General features: G+C 38.6%; 1 long non-coding RNA gene across 1 annotated transcript in view; it reads right to left on the bottom strand.

Annotated features, from left to right (window-relative positions):
- The window catches only part of LOC102654200, a 40,730-nt gene that overhangs the window by 386 nt on the left and 20,380 nt on the right, over positions 1 to 19,964 (bottom strand). The window lies entirely within an intron of this gene.

Below are 19,964 nucleotides of genomic sequence, written 5' to 3'. Positions count from 1 at the left end.
GAATTTATTCGCGTTACCTACAAACCTGGCTTTATAATATCCCCTCCTGGCATTGAATGGACTCGTTATGATAAAAGTAGGGTGAATCGGAATCCCCGATTCGAATCGGCGTCTCTCGCCTCGATCTTTCCGGTTAATTTCCACGATTCGACGGTTGGCCAACGGTTGGAAAGCGCGATAAGTAAAGTAGCTCTCGTCCAGCTTGCAAAGTTTTCTCGAATTCTTCGGCGCCCAACCGTTTCGCAATCTTGGCGAAAAAAATTTTCTTTCCGCAAGCCCCCCTCGGATATCGATCGATCGGTCCCATCACGCTTTTAACTGTAGTATATAAACAATTTAAAATATTTTCGATGTAAGCACAGAGTCTGAAGAATACAAATACCTTTCTAAATAATTAATAATAACTTATAACAACTTATTGTTTCAAATCAATAAATATTTTTGAATACATATGAACAGCCACATTCTATTTTAGTAAAATATATTTTTTTTTCTAAATAATAAATAATAATTTACAACAACTTATTATATTTTTACAAACCAATAAAAATTTTGAATATAAAATAACGATGAACAGCCACATTCTATTTTAGTAAAATATATTTTTTTTTTTCTAGGTTTACCTTTCTAAATAATTAATGATAACTTATAACAACTTATTGTTTCACAAACCAGTAAATATTTCGAATATAAAATAACTATAAAAAGCCAAATTTTATTTTAATAAAATATTTTTTTTTTCTACCTTTTTTTTTTACCTTTTTAAATAATTAATAATAACTTATAACAACTTATTACATTTCTACAAACCAATAAATATTTTGTATATAAAATAACGATAAACAGCCAAATTCTATTTTAATAAAATATATTTTCTTTTTTTACCTTTTTTTTTCTAGGTTTACCTTTCTAAATAATTAATAATAACTTATAACAACTTATTGTTTCACAAATAAATATTTTGAATATGATGATGAACAGCCAAATTCTATTTTAATAAAATATATTTTTTTTTCTAGGTTTACCTTTCTAAATAATTAATAATAACTTATAACAACTTATTGTTTCACAAATAAATATTTTGAATATGATGAACAGCCAAATTTTATTTTAATAAAATATTTTTTTTTTCTAGGTTTACCTTTCTAAATAATTAATAATAACTTATAACAACTTATTGTTTCACAAATAAATATTTTGAATATGATGAACAGCCAAATTTTATTTTAATAAAATATTTTTTTTTTCTAGGTTTACCTTTCTAAATAATTAATAATAACTTATAACAACTTATTGTTTCACAAATAAATATTTTGAATATGATGATGAACAGCCAAATTCTATTTTAATAAAATATATTTTTTTTTCTAGGTTTACCTTTCTAAATAATTAATAATAACTTATAACAACTTATTGTTTCACAAATAAATATTTTGAATATGATGAACAGCCAAATTTTATTTTAATAAAATATTTTTTTTTTCTAGGTTTACCTTTCTAAATAATTAATAATAACTTATAACAACTTATTGTTTCACAAATAAATATTTTGAATATGATGAACAGCCAAATTTTATTTTAATAAAATATTTTTTTTTTCTAGGTTTACCTTTCTAAATAATTAATAATAACTTATAACAACTTATTGTTTCACAAATAAATATTTTGAATATGATGATGAACAGCCAAATTCTATTTTAATAAAATATTTTTTTTTTCTAGGTTTACCTTTCTAAATAATTAATAATAATTTATAACAACTTATTATTTCACAAACCAATAAAAATTTTGAATATAAAATAACGATAAACAGCCAAATTCTATTTTAATAAAATATATTTTTTTTTTCTACCTTTTTTTTTTTACTTTTCTAAATAATTAATAATAACTTATAACAACTTATTGTTTCACAAATAAATATTTTGAATATGATGATGAGCCAAATTCTGCTTTAATAAAATATTTTTTTTTTCTAGGTTTACCTTTCTAAATAATTAATAATAATTTATAACAACTTATTATTTCACAAACCAATAAAAATTTTGAATATAAAATAATGATAAACAACCAAATTCTATTTTAATAAAATATATTTTTTTTTCTATGTTTACCTTTCTAAATAATTAATAATAACTTATAACAACTTATTGTTTCACAAATAAATATTTTGAATATGATAATGAACAGCCAAATTCTATTTTAATAAAATATATTTTTTTTTCTAGGTTTACCTTTCTAAATAATTAATAATAATTTATAACAACTTATTATTTCACAAACCAATAAAAATTTTGAATATAAAATAATGATAAACAACCAAATTCTATTTTAATAAAATATATTTTTTTTTCTAGATTTACCTTTCTAAATAATTAATAATAACTTCTAACTTATTATTTCACAAAGCAATAAATATTTTAAATACATATGAACAGCCACATTCTATTTTAATAAAATATTTTTTTTTCTAAATAATAAATAATAATTATAACAACTTATTATATTTTCACAAACCATTAAATATTTTGTATATAAAATAACGATAAACAACCACATTCTATTTTAATAAAATATATTTTTTTCTTCTTTTTTTAGAGATCGATTGTGTAAAAGCAGCCGCGGTTAAAGGGTTTAAACGACTTCTACTTCTTCCACGGAGAGAGAGAGAGAGAAAAAAGTTTTTCCTCGCGAGATTCGCTCGAAAAAAAAAAAAGAAAGAAAAAGAAGCTTCGAAACTCGATCCCTCGTATTTTCTCGCCGAGACGAAAGAAGAAAGATGGGATCGGAAAAGTTGGAGGCGTTGTTCGTTAAACGCGCGATTTGTCGGCCAATTATCAGGCAGAGATCCGAGCGGAGAAAGGAATCGACGTTGCGACGCGTTTGCGCGCGCGGCGCTTCTGTCCGGAACAGGACATCCCCGGCCGGGTTAGGTCTAGGCGGGAGGAGCGGAGGCGGGAAGCGGGAAATTAGCTGTTCCCACGATAAATTGGAGTTTGCGATTTTCGTTTTGCGGTCGTCACGTCAACGTCACGTCCCCGGTGGCCATCCCCCCCTCCCCCACTTTCCTATCCACCCGACCTATTTACCAATTTCTGATAAATTGAGTTTCGTCCTCCGTATCGCATCCGTTTTCTATGCCCGTGGACCAGGCCAACGTTCAACCTCGCCCGAACGCTGTCCACCGACTATCCCCCCTCCTTCTGGATTTATCGGTGAAAATCTGCGGATATATTTAAAACCGGGCTATTATTCGACCGAACAAACGAATAAATATACCTCCTAGAAATTATAAATTGTAATTATAATTGTATTTTAGAATTTAGAAAATTTAATTTCGTGGCGAGATAAGCTTTTTCTTCGTTTTCTTCGGTTAAAAAACCGAGTTCGAACGAAAAAGAATCGAAAATGGGGCCTAGATTTCGAAAGAAAGTGGAGGAGCATGTACGTTGTCCGCGCGAAAAACTGCGCGAAAAATATGGCACAGAACGACCACGTCGCTCGACCAATATTCCGAGTTCGATTCGAAAGGATTTTCGAAAGGAAAAAGAAAAAAAAGAGAGAGAGGAAAGGACGAATTATTGGCGTTATCGAATTTTTAGAAAATGCGACGAAAATGTGATTTTACACGCACCAGGATCGAAATACGTTTTTCTTTTTATTCTATTCGAATATCGCTTATCCGCGTTATATTCGTTCGTTGGCCGCGCTACTCGATCGGTATCTTCGGTGGAAGAGCGCACACTGCCCCGCGCTGCTTTAATATCGGCCCTATCTCGCGATAGAAGCCGGCCGGGTGCGTGCATTCACGCTCGCCGTCCCGCCAGTGATCCGTAATTTAACCGAAGGCTCGCCGTTTTAAACCTTACCCGTCGCGCGCGAAAAATTTCTCGGGACGCGTCGAATTTCGCGGCTCGAGTCGAGATCGAATCTCGTGTTAATTTTTTGCAGAGCGCGAAGGAAAAGAAAGAAAGAGAGAAGGGAAGATCGATTGGTCGATTTTTTCGTGTGAAAGACAGAACGATACGATCGAACGATATGATATAAAATTTTTGGCGAGCTTAGCCATTAGGTCGGGTACGGAAGGCACATTAATGAAATGGGGCAATACGCCGTGGGAGATGTATGAAATTTCGCGTGTGTACACACGCGAAACGGGAAATTCCTGCGGAATGGCATCATTCAATTTAACGCGGTATATCAGGGCCGCGGTGATTTAATGCGTGCTCGAATGCGTTAATATATCGACAACCGGTTCGATTAAGGAAAATTGAATTCCCCCTAGTTGCGCGGCTTTAATTTCGCGTCAACGGTTACAATGAAAGCGGGTCGGGGATTATACGCTCGACGATTCCGCATTTCGATCAAATTTGTCGCTTCGAAAAATATATCCTTACTTACTTACTTACTTACAGATTTATCGAAAATACAAATCCGTATCCTTTCGAATATCGAGAGAACGATTTTTTTTCTTTTCGAGAATTAATTTTATAACAAATTAAAATTGGCCGAGCGAAATTAGCGGCCAACTGTTGGATACGAATCGATCGATATTCGAGGTTGAAACGCGTCGAGCCGTTGGATGCCAGTGAAGCCGATATTGCGAGTAAACGGGCGTTTCGAGTACACAGGACGCGATACAACGCGAGCTATTTTTCAAACATCGAAGAAGGTAGTTTTCTGAGCAGTTGGTGAAAATATTTTCCACTCCCGAAGTCTATGCCAAAGTCGTTCGTATGCACGTATGCGTTTCTGTATACGCGTTCGCGTAGGCGAGCCGCTTTGCTCGGGAATTATTCGATTCGTTGGAAGGGGCGGAGGAAGGGGGGGGAGAGGCTGGAAAACACGTTCACGGAGAATACACGCGCGCGCATTTGCCCCTTTAACGGGCAAATCTTGCCGATCGGAATAATATTGCCGACGGTTGAAATGCTATTCAACCGGGGATATTAAAATTTGAAGAGCATTTACGGCGAACCTTTGTCGGGATTCTGACCGAGATTCTTCGAAGGAGGAAGATAGAGAGGAGTTATTTCTACGTGGACGGCGGAACGAGCGCGCATAGCTTCGCGTCTATAGGTAGATAGATGTCGCGCGAGTCGTATCCTCTCCGTTATTTCATATCCTATATCTATATATATATATATTCTTTCGTGGAGAAGTATTCCTGCTTGTTCGAATCTCGCCGCCTCGCGGCGTAAAATTGTTAAGATGGTCGCGGTTGAGAGAATTTGCGGAAATATGGAAAAATTATATTAAATATATATATATATATATATTCTTCTTCGTTCCATTGCATCTATAATTAAAATATTATTTTAAGGTTAGGTGAACTACGTTAAATTAAATCGATACCGCGTATCCATCGTATTGTTCCACCGAGTTTTTCAAGTTATTTCGATCGCTGTATCCGGTTACAGATCCTCGGTTACTACGAGAAAGAAAGAAAGAAAGAAAGAAAGAAAGGAAGGAAAAAGAACAAAATAACAAACTAAAAAACTTTCCACAACTTTTAACGAGGGAGCGCTCTCTGTCCGTTCTTATTTACCTTCATACGGCCAAGTATATTTAACGACCGAAGCTCGACCGAAAGATATCGCAAAAAAAGACGGAGAAAGATAGCTGCCACGACGAGGTTATTTTCGCGATTTCGCCGAAACGAAACGCTCGGTTCGAGTGGAAATGAAGGAACTGGATTGCTGATCCAAGAAGGGAAAGGGAATTGGTGTACTCGTTGCTTGATTAAACGATAGGAAGGTTAAGTACAAGGCGGTGGCGAGCAAAGGAAGGTTTTCAGGAAATATCGTGAATTGCGGAGTTCGATGGAAGACAAACGGTTCGAACGTTTGGACGTGGATGAACACGGGTCCCGGGAACACACGGGGCCGGTAATCCCCGAGAGTGGGGGAGGAGGGAGGAAAGAATATTTGTTCCAGGGATCGAAGGCCAAATTACGGAAGCGGAGAAGGAAAATCGAGACGACGCACGGTGCGCAGTTCGAATAATAGGAGCGGACTGGACAAAAATTATTTTCTCCTCCTCGTCTCGAGCTTATTAAGGGGATTTAATTTTTTACAAGAGTAAATATTGCTTTCTATCATAATTATTATTTCGTTAAAAATACGTAAAAAAATTGACATTTAATTATAATATAAAATAAAAAAATGTGCAATAATCGATATATAAAAAATATATATAAATATTTGTGATTATGAAATATCTGTGTGGCAGATAATTTGGAAAATGCTTCGAACTTGATAAATTGGATTTTGAGAATTGAAAATGGTATTCTAAAGAGACAAATGTGATAATTTGACAAAATAAAAACAGTGAAAATGAAAATTGTAAAATGAAAGAAGCATTGTAAGATAGTTTAAAATTAATTCATTAAATTCATCAATGGCTAGATTAAGGTACAGTCAGTTGTTCTAAACGCAAATACATCATAATACTCTTGGAACATGGCTGTTCATCATTACAGTATTTATTGATTTTCGAGACAATAATTGTCATCAAAATATTCAGAAAGATATTCGTATTCTTCAGACTACATTTACATCAAAATTAACAAAATTGACATGTTGTTTATATATGCCTCTGATTATAGTTTTAGTAATCACACTCTTAGTTAAATTTGTTCAAAAAATTTTTTATTTCATATTTTTAACGAAATAAAATTTAGTTAAAGGTTAAAGAATCCAGTGAATCAAATGAAAGGCATTCGATATTGCAAAAATAAGAAAATTTCTATTCTTATTGCGGAACCTAAAAAGAAAAAAAAATCATATTTGATATTTCCAATACAAAGAAATATTTTAGTATATTTTAATAGTTGATTTAAATAAATCACACTCTTAATTAAATTTGTTTAAAAAATTTTTTATTTCATATTTTTAACGAAATAAAATTTAGTTAAAAGATTAAAGAATCCAGTGAATTAAATGAACATTCGATATTGTAAAAATAAGAAAATTTCTACTCTTATTGCGTGTGCTAAAAAAAAAAAAAATCACATTTGATATTTCCAATACAAAGAAGTACTAATTACTCAAAGTAAAAAAAAAAAACAACAACAACAAAAATTATTTAAATTAAATTAAAAATAAATGGTTCGAAATGTTACGAGAAATAAATTTTTCACGATATTTCTCAGCTATTGAAAATATGATACGACCGATCATCATTTATCCGATCAATTCTATGCCTATATAAATCCATATATATATATATATATACATATATATATTTTGTTCAATCTGTAAACAAATTTATTTTGTTCAAAAAAAAGGATTTAAAATTTTAACGCGTAAGAGTTTTAACGTGAAACATTGTTACAATTGTTCCGATCGAAACAATCGTTTCCTTTATTTATTCATTCGAGAACGAATTTCGTCCGATTTATTCGAATTCATTTTATGCCATATCTTGATCGCAAGTTTAACCGTGTAACGAGGCAGGATCAGGGAAAAAAAAAGTAGACTCGTCCTTTTCTTTCCCCCTCCTCCCTCCCCCCTCTCCTTGCCTTTCGAAAGATTCTCTCGCGCGACCAGTTTTCCGCAACGAGCGACTTTTATATTTTAAATTGGCTAAGAGAAATATTTCATGCCCTTAATACCGTTATTTGCTTATTTCGCCAACTGGTTTTACCGTCCCGGAAACTTGTTGGATTAAAATATTTAGCTCAAAGAGGGAAGGAGAGGGAGGGAAGGAGAAAGCGAAGGGAAGGGAAAAACGGTTTAAAAACTCGGTTCGACCGAGTTTTAAAAGATTAAAAATCAAGATCGACGAGACGAGATCTTGATGCGAGAAAAAGGATGATTTTCGAATCCTTTCCTCCACCTTGAAAATCTGGAGGAAAAAAGCGGGCGTAATTTCGTCAAGCGATGAGCGAGATCGAGAACGACGGATGCGCGAGGCGAAATGACGTGAAACCGAGCCGAGTATCGCTCGGCTTAAAATTTACATAACACACCGACCGACTCTAAACTCCTGTTGCATCCGCTCTCGATGCTCGCCTCTGAGCGCAAACGCGTATGTATAATATATATTTTTCTACCGTTTGCTTATCGCTCCTCCCCTCCCCTCCCCATCTGCCGTTTACTCGCCATTTTTACCGTCCGTGATTCGTACGACGAGAGCCAATGAGAATCGAATTTTATTGGAAAAGATGAGACCGAGACCGAGACCGAGACCGAGACCGAGACTGAAACCGAGACCGAGACCGAGACCGAGACCGAGACCGAGACCGAGATCGAGACCGAGACCGAGACCGAGACCGAGACCGAGACCGAGAGCGAGACCGAGAGCGAGAGCGAGAGAGAAAGAGAGGGGGAGATGATTAAAGACGCGTTAGGCGTGGTGGAAGTTGACCGGTGCTTTAAATCGCGGTCGTTAAGTCAGTTCCCTGTAGTTTCGGTGAAAGGGGAATCCTAACGAAGGAGCAGGCAGACGCGCGGATTAAGTTGATCATAAATGATTAACGACAGAGAGAGAGTTGCGCACCGGTTCCGACGAGCCGCGTCTTAACAACGAACCATCAACCGGAGCAAAGTTTCGAAACGACGATGTTACCTCGCGAAACGAACGTCTGCCGTTCGCGTCTTGCCTCGTTTCTATTCCCACAGCGCGTAAACCCGTCCCCACCTAACAACCTTCTTATCTATTATACAAGTGCGCGTGCGCGAAACTTGCCAATTTTGTTTTTGCATTTGGGAAATTTTACTCCTTATAAAAGCGGAGGAATGTTCTCGAATTCGCAACAATTATTCGTACAGAGGGGGAAGAAAGGAGATTTGCCGACGTTTGAACTCGAGATTATCTCCGAGGTTTTCCACGAGAGGTGGGAGGGAGGGGACGCGGTTCATTAAGAAGCGTCTCCCCGGGCCGAGATTGCGCGCCGCGGTGTAAAAATATCTCTAACGAGCGACCGTGTCTGTTGGCCAGGGGATTTCCCACTTCTCGGGAAAACACGATTCTTTCTCTTCCCTTCCTCGCTTCGAACGATCCTTCAAATTTCAAAGAAGAATTTCGGAAGAAGGAGAGATATTCTCAACGGTCGTCGATAATTCAAGCCGAGACTGGTTTCGAAAAAATGTCGGCCGTTTAGTCGAGAAGAGAGAATATATATATACGGTGGTATAAATCTTGGGGTATATATTTCGCGAAAACTCTGGTCCGAGGGTTTGAAAGGAGAAATTTGTCGGTATCGATAAAACTCGTTTCTTATCGATGTTCGCGACGCTAACCGACCGAGCAATAACGGAAGTGCTCGTACAATACCGTCACTCGAACCGGACGAGATGCATGCCACGAGTCGCATTCGTCACCCGACCTCGTCTCTCTCGTCTATCGCTCACTTTTCCAATACTATCTTTCTCTCTCTCTCTCTCTTCCTCCCTCCCTCCAACGCGATACTCTTTCGACTTTCGGTTATATCTTTTTCCTGTTCGGTACTCGCGAGGTGAGATTCCGGTCAACCGATTAATTCGAGCACGGTCGAACGGAAATGATCGGGGGACCGGTCCTCGGAGAAGGAAGTAATAACGCGTTTGAAAGGGAGGATTGGATACGTATTGGGTACGAAAATGGAGAATGGAACGGGTGGTGCGTGGAGCGATCAGTTGGATGAAACACGATGCACGTATTCCCGTACGTGCGATGCTTGCCCATTCTGGACAAGAATACTCTGACAAATATCGCCGATATCGGAAGGGAAAGCGTACATGACATAAACAAGATTCGTGCTCGGCGTACGGGAACGAGAACAAAGACACGGATGCTCGTATTTCTTCGACTTTGCTTTATTTTTTTCTTTTCTTTTTTTTCCCGGGATCACGATACCATCTCTCGATTTTTTTTTTTGGTTATCTTTTTTTTCTGCATTCGTGCGAGTAGCGAACGAGTTCGTGAGATCTCGCGACTGGGCGACTGCACCATACAGACGTCGAAATAAAGAGGAAAGGATCGAGAAAGGAGTGCGAACGAAGCGTAATAACGCGTAACGTTCGCGTTGCTACCGCTTTATTGCCGATGCCGTAGTTACAAGAGCGACCGTTTTACGAGCGATGCGCTACCATCGCGACCATCCAATACCGAGCGAAACCAAAGTTATCGCCATTTTCTTTCCTTTCTTCTTCCCTTCTCTCTTTCTCGATAGGATCGGCCTACTTCGGTTGCTTCGAATTCCGCTCCATGCGCCGAGAATTACCCTCGTACCAGCCAACAAGCGTCCGCCGCTTTCTCCTGTCACGTTTCGGACGAAACAAAAATCCCGTCGACTCTGTCGATCGTATCTGTCGATGATACAACAATAGCGGAAATAATTTTTCCCTCCGATCAAATTAGCTCGAAGGTAAGAAACGGAATTGCAGCAGAATCGGTCCACGCCTTTATCCCGGAGGGAATTGATCCGTCGCCAAACGAAACGTCGTATTCGTACGACGAATTCGAGCCATGAATCGAGTTCTCTCTCTCTCTGCTTCCGCGTCGTTGATTCGTACCGATTCGGGAATATTTCTCCGCGCCTAGCCTCCAGCCAATATCCCCACCCCATGGTTATCGCGTCTTAATACTTTATGATCCCGATAGGTGTCTCCACATAGAAAGCTTTACGATCGTTCTAATACCATTTTTCCACGATACCGTGATACTATTTCTCGGATATATAAACTTTCGATTTATAAAGAACGTCTCTCGAACGGAAATACAGGCGTATTTTGGATCTAACGAGTGGATTTCACCGGTTAAACTACGCGAATCTAAACTGCACACCGTCGCGTTTTATACACGCGCGATGCATTTAGCTAGGATGCGATTTGTCAGGCTGAAGTGGCACAATCAGCACGGACATTGGACTCGTTAGTTTCGGCTCGCACGGATTGCTGTGGAAACACGCATCGAATAATTACCGTTCATCCATCGTGATAATTTTATCGTTTAATTTTTCCCTCTTTTTTCTTTTCTTTCTTTCTCTCTTTCTTTTTTTTTTTTTTTGCACAGTCCAGCCGTCGAATCAACCGTTGATCCAACCGAGAAAGTAATTCGAATCCGATAAACGATAAAAGGTACGTACGAAACGAAAAGTCGAGACGTATTTACGCGAGAAATTCTCGGAAACTAATGCCTCCGTTTGTCATTTTCAGCCGAGGCATTCGTCTCCTCCGTTTCCACGACACACTCGAAGCACATTCGTCTTCTTAATCCACGGTGGCGGCCACTCAAATTTCCCCCTCTCCCCGATATTTTTCATTTTCGAGTTCCGCGGATTTACTTATCGTTGTTTCGCAAAATGCGCACGAATACCCGGGGATTCCGCTCGTCTCTTCCGCCGTTCTTCTCATCTTGACAGATCCGAGCAGCGGATGTGTAACTTTTCTCGCGCGATAACCGTACCGTGAAACGAGCTTTTTTGACAGAATTGCCAACTGGCTGGCGCGGTTGACATCACGCTCCACCAACGCGGATCAAAATGCACGCTCCTCCCAAGGGCTCGGATTTTCTTTGTTCCTCCTTTGCTCGCCCGTCAGATGATCGAGAATTTTCTTTCGGCCGAGTTGACCGTTCTTCAATCGTGCTTATCGACCGTTTTATTTTTACGTGGTAACGGAAGGAAGAGAAAACGGAAAAGGAAACGAGAGTCGTCGCGTTTCCAGGAATCGTCCGCTAAAGTTTCGCTACTTTTATTCTCGTCGATCGAATTAAATTTGAGAGAGTTGTTCGGAAACGTGGCGGAATAGCGATGGTTCTTCTCCTCTTCGTCGAAGAAAATGCTGAAAGAATGGAAAGGAAATGGGGGAGTGTGGAGTTCGAACGTGGTGTTCGACGTCGCGTAACATCGTTCTGGGTGAAAAAGTGGCGAAACTTCGAAAGTCCAGTTCCAGATCGATTTCTGGCCGTGAAATTGATGAATTTTTTCTATATTTTTTTTTCAATGCTTTCCGCTCGGAAAGAAAAGGTGGCCGATGTTGCGGTCGACCATTTATCGATCTATACTCGACTCTCTCGCCCCCCCCCCTTCCCTTCACCTTCGTTTCGCATCCTCCGCTTCGCTCTACGCGAGACGGATACTTGCTTAATGCACGAGTTCCATTCGTGCCGGCAGTTTACGAGCAGCTTAGAACCACGAGTACCAAATTCCACGTCTCGCTCGGCCAAATTGAATTCGCCCGTCCGAGGAAACGTCCGTCGCGTTCGCAAAGTCCAGTTCCTTCCATCCTAACCATCCTCGCTCCCAGAAACTCGATTATCAAATACCCTCCTCTAACATCTATCCAACCCGTCTTACCTTTTCCAATATTCTTGTATATATATATTTCACCGTCAAACTCGATTAATCGAAATATTTTCATCTCTCCTGGAAATTGTTTCACAACGTTATTTTTCCGTATGAAACTTGGAAACTCCTCTTTCCCCTTTCGAGCGGGGAGGATGCTTGCCTGTGTTTCGGTCGCTTTTCGCGAGATGTCGTATTCTTCACCGCTGAAAGGAAACGCCTATTTTTATACGCATCTTTGTTTCTATCATGGTATTCGTCACATATGTACTAATCCAAGCGACGATCCGCGTCCAAACCTCGATGCATTAGAATGCAAAGAATTTTAACGTATTTGAATACAATACACGTACGATTTGTATTCAAGTAGTTAATATAATACGAATAAGCTAGACGTGTTATCAAAATAATTAATAGTTTCGAAAATATTTCAATCTTTTAAAATTTAATTTTAAATTTGTAAATTTAATTGTGCAATTTATTTTTAAATTTTAAAAATTTTAGTTCAAATCTATTTAAAAAATTATATTAATAGAAATAGTTATAAATAAGATAATATGAATAAATTGTTTTAAAATTTAATTTTAAATTTTAAAAATTTTAGTTCAAATCTATTTGAAAACTATACTAATAGAAATAGTTATAAATAAAATAATATGAATAAATTGTTTTAAAATTTAATTTTAAATTTTTAAATTTAATGATATAATTTATTTTTAAATTTTAAAAATTTTAGTTCAAATTTATTTAAAAAATTATACTAATAGAAATAGTTATAAATAAAATAATATAAATAAATTGTTTTAAAATTTAATTTTAAATTTTTAAATTTAATGATATAATTTATTTTTAAATTTTAAAAATTTTAGTTCAAATCTATTTAAAAAATTATACTAATAGAAATAGTTATAAATAAAATAATATAAATAAATTGTTTTAAAATTTAATTTTAAATTTTTAAATTTAATGATATAATTTATTTTTAAATTTTAAAAATTTTAGTTCAAATCTATTTAAAAAATTATACTAATAGAAATAATTGTAAATAAGACAATATGAATAATTGTAAATAAGATAACACGTTTTAAAATTTGATTTTAAAATTTTAAATTTAATAATATAATTGTGCAATTTATTTTTAAATTTTAAAAATTTTAGTTCAAATCTATTTAAAAAAACTATACTAATAGAAATAGTTATAAATAAGATAATATGAATAAATTGTTTTAAAATTTAATGATATAATTGTGCAATTTATTTTTAAATTTTAAAAATTTTAGTTCAAATCTATTTAAAAAATTATACTAACAGAAATAATTGTAAATAAGATAATATGAATAAATTGTTTGTTTTAAAATTTAATTTAAAATTTTTAAATTTAATGATATAATTTATTTTTAAATTTTAAAAATTTTAGTTCAAATCTATTTAAAAAATTATACTAATAGAATTGTTTGTTTTAAAATTTAATTTTAAATTTGTAACGATTATCCCAACTTCGCAGGTAAAAATAATTTTGAATATTCAAATATCCCTTCTGCTGTGTAACGTATAGTCAGGATTGTCAACAAAGCGTCTGAAGTGGGGATAGGCGGTCCTAGCGGACAACCCCTCTTGCCCCTGTGCCGTCTCGCGAGACCACTTCTTTTCAGCAGAAGTAAACAGTACGGTTTTTTTGGTGTATATATATACAAATACAAAACAACGATCCGTATCTAAATATGTATTAGCGTAGGCACAAGAGAATTTTAACGTATCGATGTAAAATATGAAAACTATTCTATCTCTTGTAATATAATTACAATTCGTATTCGAATAGTTAAAATAATAATAAGCTAGACGAAATGATTAATAATTAATAATTTGGAAAATTATTTCAAGCTTTGGATGATTATCTTAACGCGAATGAAAATAACTCTTATGATTTTGAAATTATTCAAATTATCGTTCGTTTTTCAGATATATCGGGTGTAGGAAAGTATCGGGCGAAATCGAAAACTCGTGATCGCGATTCTCTGCGAAAAGAATAATAATAAATTAGAAGAGGAAATTAGGAGGAGCGACGCTTCTCTCAGAGAAGTATTCGTTCGTTATTCGAATTAACGAAGAGGGAAAGTCTCGAGGAGGAGTAAAAATTGCGCGGAACGATTCGAGTTCGATGCGACGGTAACAGTGGCGGGGAGGGGAAAGAAGCGGGAGGAAACGTCCGAGACGTTCCCCGAGGCAAAGTGCGAGAAGTAGAATTTTGACCCCCTTGGGGGAACAAAGTTGTACACTTTTGTTACGCCAAAAATCAACCTTTCCGACCGCTCTTTGTTTTTCTTCTCGGTGTGATAAAAAATTCAACGGCTCGATCCCGAGCTTGGCGAGCAACCCGATTCTCAACGGGTTGAATTTTTACGTCTTCTCTTCCCTCCTCCTTTATTCTCTTCTCTTGCTTCGACGGCAAAATTTCCATCCCCGGATCGCAATATACGAAAGGAAGGAAGAGAGAGAGAGATCGACGCGTTCCACCTATTCCACCTCGACGACTTGTAAACTTAATCGTTTCTTTTTTTTTCCCGACGAGAAGGGAAAACTTTGAGATAGAATATGGAGGAATAAGGAAGGAATAAGGATGCGCGATATTTCCAACGGATATCGCCACTGCCGAGCTTCCTATCGCATAAGGGATTCCTTTGAGCAACAGAAGATTCGTAGCGGGAGAAAAATTACAATCCCCGTTTCTTCCTTCGGGATCTTATCTCCCTCTCTCTCTCTCTCTCTCTCTCTCTCTTTCTCTCTCTCGAGCTCAAAGGTACACGGAATATCCGTCGGATGTCTGACAGGTCGAACTGGTCGGGTTGGTAGCGGAATCCTAATACGATTTCGAAACCCATTTCGCAAAGAGAGAGAGAGAGGAAGTGAGTGGGGAGCGGAGTGGGGGTTAAAGGTTGGCCGAGCACCGACCGGCAACTTCTCTCGTAAATCAATCGAATCGCGTCGATCCCTCGCCAACGTCCCGGTAAAAAAGATTACACTCGCCTCTCGCTCTCGCCTCTCGCTCTCTCTCTCTCGCTCTCTCTCGCTCTCGCTCGCTCGCTCGCTCGCTCGCTCGCTCTCTCCCCCCACTCTTCTCCACTCGCCGTGTTCGTGCTCGTCCAGCGACGGGACGGGAAAGACAGCGGATTCCAAACATTGTTCGCGGATCGTTAAAGAGGCCACGCCTCCCTCGGCCTCGATCTCTGCCTCTTTCATTTTTAATGCAAACCTCGCAACAGGTGAGCGTGTTTTGTCGCGCGATTTAACGCAACGAGTTCCTCCCCTCCCGTTTCACATTTTTCCCAACTTTCTCCCCTCCCCCCGATAATTTTCAATTTCGGACGAATTTTTAAACTTTGCCTTCCCTTCTCCTCCTCCTTTTCTCCTTCAAGCTGGAAACACGAGATTACGAGAGTCGGGATCTTTTTCACAATGGATGAAAATTTCTTGGAGATTTTTGGAAGACGAAGGAAAACCTCCTCGTTATCTTTGTCCCCTTTGATAAGTATCGAGGCGAATCCTCGAAAATTTTTTCTACATTTATCACAATTTTCCTCGATAGTTTGTTAAAACTTAGGGATTTCTTGGAAAAAAAGAAGGAACAATTCTCTCTATCTCTTTCTATCGACGTTGAAAGGACGAGATGTTTCTGCGAAGAGAAAGGTGAAAAAGGCAATGAAAGAAAAAAGAAGGGGAGGAGGTAATGTTAAATTGATCGCGGTGGGAGAAGGAAAGAATAGAGGGGAAGGAGGAAAAAAGAAAGGGAGAAGAAAAATGTCGAGGCAGCTTCCTCTTTGCGTTACGCGTTAACCCGTTTCCGACACTCGAAGTAATTACGGCGAGATATATCGTTGGTTCCGCTCGAGGCACGATTAACCGGCTTCAAAGGAGCTTTTTTTCCCCCTCTCCCTTCGCTCAAAGCTCGTCTCCGCCATTCGCTTCCACCGAAGAGAAAATTTTCAAAAAAAAAAAAAAAAGAAAGGAAGGGAGAATTCACTCGATGAATTTCCGATCCGATTGTTGGTCGAGCCAGAGGCCAGATTTCTCTCGTCGTCCTTCGAGGCACGAGATTACGCCTCTCGCGGTTTCGGGCGAGACGGGATTCTAACTCGTCGGATCGATCGATTTATTTCTCCCGTTTCGCCGCGAGATAAACGAAGTAGTGGGGGGAATAAATTCGTGACCGAGAAGCGAGTGCCAAAACAAGGAAAAAAGAAAAGAGAAAAAAAAACGGAAGAGGAAGGGGGAAAGAGGAGGGGTGCGTGCGACATGAATATTCAGCAGGGACGCAGGACGTTAGTTTTTAACTTATCCGACGGTCTATTAATCTTGCGGCGCCATCTACTCTTCACCCGCCGCGATATTCGTAATGACGGCAGTCCGTCGATTATGCATCGTTGACGCGTAACGACGTTCATTGGCCGAGTTCTCCGTCCCTCTTTCTCTAACGCTTCGATAATATCGATCCTTCATCTCGAGACTCCACCGAGACGATAGTCCTTCTCCCTCCCTCTCTGTCGCTCACTCTGTCTCTGTCTCTTTCGCGCGCGCGATTAACTTTCGTTCGAAAAATTCGAGCGAAACTCGATACACTCCGTACATAGGATACACGTGTGCGAGTTCGAGTTGGAAAAGAGAAGGGTGGGGGAAACTGGAAGGAGGAAGGGGGAGAGAGAGAGAGGTATAGGTTTAACGAGATCGATCGAGCCGCAAAGCGGTTCGGTAACCGAAGGAGAGGAAGGAACGAAAGGACGGACGTGTTCCGGAGACCCGGCGCCACCGAAGCACCGAGTCCAGTCGTGTTAACATCGGTTTAATGGCGGCCCGTTAAGGGGGCCGGGCGAGCTTTAAGCGGTGAAATAAACCATCCTGATGCTCCCGGTCACGGGACCGTCCTTTCTCGCTCCAACGCCTCGTCCCCCTTCCACCGTCCATCTTCAACAACCCGTTGTTTCTCTCTTCCAAGGGGAGGGGGGAGGGAAGGAGAGAGAGAGAGAGAAAAAGAAGTATCCCAAGTTTGAACAACTACTAAAGTCCGAAACTTGACTTTTATTCTTCCTCCAAATATCCTTGCTCTTTGATCTGTCGCGCCGTACGACTACGGGGATTTCTGTTAACGTGCTTCGTTCAAGAATAAGGAGCTCTGGTACACGCACGAGATAAGAAGGAAGGGAGCATCGTGTTAACATTCGCTTAACGGCGCGACATTTGTAGATCCTTCTCCTTCTCCCCAGATATATACCACTCTTTCCGACACATTGACTTTTATCGCGCCAGATATACTTCTCTCTCTCTCACTCTCTTTCGCCTCTCCAGACGAAAAAAGTTCGATCGAGCTCTACCATTTAAACGGTAAATTTATCATCGCTCGCGACGTTGGATCGACGAATCGACGCGACTCGCGTCGATGAAAAGCGAAAGGGTCGACATTTCTTCTTTTATCCTTTGTTAATTTGCTGGGAAGGAATTTCGCGACGATCGGGCGAAACGGTGGGCCTCGACTCGCTTCGCTTTATCTTATCTTATCTGGTTTCCATGGCTACGAATTAATTCGCGCCACGATTCTTGCCAACTCTGCCATTTATCCCATCGAGTTTCGGGTAATAAAATAATCGTCGTGTCGATCGAGGCCCAACCAACGATTCTTCGTGAATTTTTTAAAATTTTTGAAATGACTTCACGAATCAACGTGTAAAACTCTTGTATTCTGATATTTTTGTACAATGTTTAAATGCGATACAAAGGAATCGCCAAGCATCACGTTTAAAAATTTCGATATTTCGTCGTTGAGAGCGATTCTTACATTCTATTATATTTCTTATCTCTATTAATTTATTGTTTTTCTCCTCTCTATCATTTTATTCAACACATCGAATTTTTTTTTTGATCATCGCTACGTTCTTACGCTTATTACTGATTCCGAGGATGTATCGGATCCGATCCGCGACCTAATTCGCGACCAGGCCTTTTTCGCTCCGACGACTCCACACGATTTCTCGCGCCCACGTTGAATTTCTTAAAAATTCTTCAAACTTGAAACGATTTCACGCGCGAATTAACGTATGAAACTTTTATATCCTGATATTTTACGTATCTTTACGCGTAAAGAAAGAAAATTTGTCGAGTATTAAAATTCATATCGTTATATTTTAATAATAAAATAATTATCAAGATGCATCCTCAGATATCAGAATAATACAATTTCAACAACGTGCTATCGTTCTTATTTTTCATCTTCTCTTATTACATCTCTATTTTCTCTCCTTTCTATCCTCGATTTCTTAACGAATAGAAATAATTTCGTTATTCAATAACGAAAAACTTAAATTAATATCTCAATAACAGTGTTCTCACATTCACCGTCTATTATTCTTTTATTTTTCACCTTCTCTTATTACATCTCTATTTTCATCACTTTATTTTTCCTGCTCCACTATCAATTTTTTATCGAATAGAAATAATTTCGTTAATTTCGTTCGAATCAAATTCATTTTCCCTCGAACTAATTTTTTCATGCTTACAAAACTGAAAAATTTTGAAAATAACACGTCTACTGTCAAATTCGAACCAACACCAAAATTATTCTTCTCGCCCCCCTAATCTATTTACGAAGCGATATTTAAAAAAAAATCGAGCACAAAATAATTATTGTTTCGAATCGAAAAGTCTATCTCTCGAACGATCGCAAGGGTTTCGAGGAGGTGAGAAATCACGGTGTTTAATTCGTGTTGGTGACAGGAAGATCGAGCGACACGTAAAAGTTTTTAAAAGTTGGGATTTCGGCTCCTTCAGAAGTTAATCAACTCCCCACAATCAACTGCCTCGCGTTTCTCGATTCACCGTGACGCGCGGTTGCCGATACTTATTCCCTTCTTTCTTTCCCTTCCTTTCTTTCTCTCTCTCTCTTCGCCGAGCAAAATTTATCTAGGTGTCGGGTGAGAAAAGAAGGAGAGGGGGAAGTAGCGGAGGGGGAAGGCGCGGGGCGAGAGGGGGGGGAGAGGTAACTTACGCTCGGTCGCAACGATTCCCTTCCGTGCGAGTTTGTTTCGAAAAACATGGGGACCGTCTCGAGAAGAAGAAGCCGTTCTTTCTTTCCTCGAGTCTCGTCCCGTATCCCTCGTCTTCCAGGTGGAGAGGGACGAGAAAACGATTTAAGAGTTAAGTTGGCAGGATTTATGACTCGGGATAAACGGGGGAGGAGGGGAGGGGGGGGGGGAGGAGGAAGGAAACTCGAACTCTATCGAGCCACTTTGCCGCTATCGATTATCCTCTTTTCCCCGAACGCTCTTCTCTTTCTTCCCCCCCCCCCTCCACTCTTACACGTACACGTTCGAATCTGCCTCTCCGCGATCCAAAACGACACCCGTCCTGTCCATCCTCCGCTTTATAACTCGAAGAAAGGCGAAAGTTTCGGGAACGAGATGGAATGTTCGTTTCGTTAACTGGAATGGAACTTTTTTGAGAGAGAGAAAGAGAGAAAGTGAGAAGAAAAAAAGAATAAGAAGAAGAAGGGAAAAGAATAGCCGGTTCGAAAAGTCATCGATGGTATAAATCGAGCGGAAGGGACGGAAAGTTTGTCGCGAAAATTTTCATAATCCCCTCCTCTTAGTCGACGCCGAAATCTCGCTCGTTATTGGATCGAACGGGAGGATGTTTCGCTCGGAGTTGGTGGCAA

Source organism: Apis mellifera, linkage group LG2, assembly GCF_003254395.2.
Source record: "Apis mellifera strain DH4 linkage group LG2, Amel_HAv3.1, whole genome shotgun sequence".
Classification (NCBI taxonomy): Eukaryota; Metazoa; Arthropoda; class Insecta; order Hymenoptera; family Apidae; genus Apis; species Apis mellifera.
This window is presented reverse-complemented; position numbering and strand designations above follow the sequence as displayed.